Source organism: Lathyrus oleraceus, chromosome 2 (genome assembly GCF_024323335.1).
Source record: "Lathyrus oleraceus cultivar Zhongwan6 chromosome 2, CAAS_Psat_ZW6_1.0, whole genome shotgun sequence".
In the NCBI taxonomy this organism is placed as follows: Eukaryota; Viridiplantae; Streptophyta; class Magnoliopsida; order Fabales; family Fabaceae; genus Lathyrus; species Lathyrus oleraceus.
Window position 1 is genome coordinate 449,532,966 of NC_066580.1, and position 3,988 is coordinate 449,536,953.

Sequence of the window (3,988 nt, forward strand, 5' to 3'; positions counted from 1 at the left end):
AGATGACAGTCAGTATTGATATGTCCAGGGACTCCATAAATTTCTCAGCTGGGAGTCACGATAGTTATGGTAGCCGCAGGGGTGATGGTTAAGTTGTCGATCTTTTGAGTTAAAGCATCTACTTTAGCATTCATGTGATCAAAATGATCACCTCATACATACCACCTTTGGGTTGCACCTTTTCAATGAGAGTGCATTCGGTTACCAATTGATAATGGTTATGTGCCATATTCTTAATGAGTTTGTAAGCTTCTTGGAAGGGCTTATCCATCAAATCTCCTCCTGCTGTAACATTGATAATCATTCTCGTATTATAGAGAAGACTGTTGTAGAATGTGTGGATAATCAACCACTTTTCTAAACAAGGATGTGGGCAAAGTCTCGTCAAGTCATTTTATCTCTCACAAGCCTCAAATATGGATTCACCATCAGTCTGTCTAAAAGAAGTTATCTGGTTTCTTAACACCTTTGTTTTACTAGGCGGGAAATAGCTTGCTAAGAATGTTTTTTTAGCTCATTCCATGTTGTTATGGAATTCGACGGTAGGGATTGTAGCCAAGCCTGGGCTCTGTTCCTTAGGGAGAAAGGAAAAAGTTGCAATCTAATGGCTTATGGACCGACCCAATTAGTTTTCAACGTGTCAAAGTATTGCACAAACACGGAAAGGTGCAAATTTGGGTCCTCGGTTGGGCTACCGGAGAACTGGTTCTACTGCATGATTTACAACATAGACGGTTTCCACTCAAATTTGTTAGTCTGGTTCACAGGGTTAAAAATACTCAAGTGTGGCTCGTCCTGAAATGGGACGACAAAGTCCTTTAGAGAACAATTGTCATTTTCAGCCATTTCTACACGAGGTTGCTGAAGTTGGAGCCTAGCACATAGGTAGTGCTCAATTTTGTTTGATCAGTTCCACTAAGATCCTAATACTATGGGTTCTTTACATACAACTGGAACATGGGGAAAATTAACTAAAATAAATGTCTTAGTCTAGACGGTGTAACAACAGAGTACGATATTGACATTATTGGTCCCCGACAACGGCGCCAAAAACTTGATATGGCCGCAAGTACACGACTTTATCGCGTTTAATATAAAATATTATCGACCCCTTCAACACCAATTGACAACTACTGTTCTCTACTACTATGTTGTTTATCTAAGGCGGTGTGAATGGGTTTTGTTCGCAAAATAGGAAAATAAGCTTTTCTGAAAATTAGTTATAACGAGAGACCGAAATGCATTTCTCGTCGACCATTGGTACTCATAAATTCATTTCTTATATTTATAATGAAAAAAATATTTTCTTGTAGAAAAAGGATAAAGTTGAAGGCATCGTCTGCATTCGCGTCACCAGTACCGGACTTTGGCTCTGAAACCTAACTACCCACTTTCACGTGTCCAACGTGTTACAGTGCAAAATCGCTTTTGAAAAATAATCACTTTTATTAACTTAAAAAGTTATTTTTAGTAGAAAAAATAATTTAAAGATGTTTGTCCGCTTTCGCGTGACCGATACCGGATTTTAAGCGTATAAACATCAGTTTTCGCGTCTCTGCTTATACTCTTAAAATCACCTTTTTGAAAACTGGATTTTTCCAAATTAATAAAAAAGTGCTTTCACAATGTTTAGAGTGAATTATTGAATTTTCTTACAGTGAGATATAGGTTTCACGTTTTCGATTTGAAACCCGTTGTCACCATGTTTCTGCTTTCACAACATTCTTTAATTATAAAACCAGAAATTTTCAGACATAAAAATAAATCTCATTATAGACATTAAATTAACGACTTATTAAAGCATCGTCAGTACGACGATGCTTGCATTCCGGATTCAACTAGTTTAAGATGACATATTGAAAACGGTAAAATTAAAGTATGTATTACTCATACTCATATTGCAATTAATAAATATTACCCTAAGCATGTACGAACAATAACAATGAAAAAAAAAGAATATAGAACCTAGATAATAAATGTTGAATATAATACTAATATGCTCCAAATGGATACTTTAATCTAGTACATAAATGCTGGAAAGTTATGCCGATAAGATTAATGCAGCAATAACACAATAACAAACATATTTGCTCCAAACTTAATTCTAATATTGCAATATTAATCTATGTGAGAAAATAAATTCTTTTACAAAGTGATTTCCTGGCTAGTATAAAGTTTGGTGACTGTCAGCCATGTTGATGACGGGCTGACCGTCATCTGGTTAAGGCAATTCTTCTTCATTTTCTTGAATTTTGGTGACAAGTTGACTTCATAGGGGTGGTGAAGACCGTCATGCAGGTAATGGAGCCTTCATGACATCAAAAATATACGATATGTTTCCATGTGAATCGAGTCAAAATATACGATATGTTTCCATGTGAATCGAGTCAAAATATACGATATGTTTGCATGTTATCAGTTGGCTCCCAACAAGAGCTTATTTAACATCAGTAGATTCACAGTGGTCAGTGTTACATAATACCAATTACCTTATAGCATACAACATGATATTTTATTCTGACCTTTACTTCACCTTTATCAATGTCCATGAGCACCCTAGGGGTTTTCATTAATGGTCTTCCTAAGGTGAAATGCATCTTTGGGTATGCTTAAATGTCAAATATCAGAAAGTCTATAGGAAATGAGAACTTATCGATATGTATTAGTACAATCTTCCTACTCGTGTCCTACTTGTTTTGTATGCCATTTACAATGTTGATGCAAATGGCTCTATTTGAAGATACCCAATCCTTTCCACCACTGATAATGGTATTATATTCATATTTGCACCTAAATCAATAAGTGAATTTCCAATCTTCATATTACCTATGGACACGAGTAATACAATTATTCTAGGGCTAGGTTCCTTCATGGGTAGGACCTTATGATTATCTTTGTAAGCTTCATCTTGCAAATTTTGTTTCTTTGGTCCTTGTGCTCTTTCTTCTCTGGCTTTGACCACAATTCTATTATCCACAAGAACATCACAACAATGATTCTTTAAATTATTCTTCGTATTTGCACTGAAAGTGATACTTATGAGATCTAAGAACTGCTTGGCTAACTGGCCCACACATGTTTCAAGGTTTTAAATGGAAGTTTCAATATTTTTGTGACTGGCCATAGACACCTAGATTAATTGATTGAGTGTATCCTCCAACTTTGTTATTCTGACTTATTATGGAGGTGCTTGTAAATAATGCTGATAAGGTTGTATGTTGGATGAACAACCTTGAATCTCTAACCTTGATTAAAATTATTGCTCAGTGGGAAGTTGTTGTTCTGATATTGCACAAGCCTTTGGTTGCCTACATAGTTCACTTCCTCATCGGTAGGGGAAAATACAATTGGATGGTCTCTGCTACAAAGTTCGCATAATGCAATCATATCCTTAGTGTATCTCACCAAAGATATGATACGTATGTTGAACTTCTACAACAATGCCATGTAACAAAGAACAATCTGAAAAAGATTTTATTGGAAAGAGATCAGATAAGACATTAGACAAAAAAAATTCTACACTCCTGGAAGGTACAATTTGTTTGATCCATTGTCTTTTTGGACAAAATAAGAAATATATTTTATTCCAATATTGATGGAATTTTCAGATGTATTCCTAGAAGACAAACAAGCTTGAAGTGGTTAGTCTCCTCACCAAACATAAATTTTGAACAGACTGATCTCAAACTGATGTGGAGTTTTAAGTTGGCTATCCTTCTAACTGAATCGAGGTTTTACACGGGCTGACCATGAACCAAACCAATAGTTTTACTAGGTTGATCTCAAACCTACTGAGCTATTACACATGCTGAACTTAGAAACTAAGTAAGATTTTACGCCAAACTGATCTTGAACCAATACAATTTTTAACCGGGATGAAATCAAGAACCGTTGTGAAGATTTTTCTTTGGTTATTTACGAACCCAAAAATGAGAGTTTTTCCTTTAATGGGAGAGCTCACGATCCAAACGAAGACTTATTATAATCC

At 35.5% G+C, this 3,988-nt stretch overlaps 1 non-coding gene across 1 annotated transcript; it reads left to right on the plus strand.

The window, feature by feature from the left end:
• Nucleotides 1-359: 359 nt before the first annotated feature.
• On the plus strand, nucleotides 360-466 carry LOC127124821 (small nucleolar RNA R71). Its single transcript, XR_007804295.1, has one exon. It is a non-coding gene; the product is annotated as a small nucleolar RNA R71 (small nucleolar RNA).
• The last annotated feature ends 3,522 nt before the right edge of the window (nucleotides 467-3,988 follow it).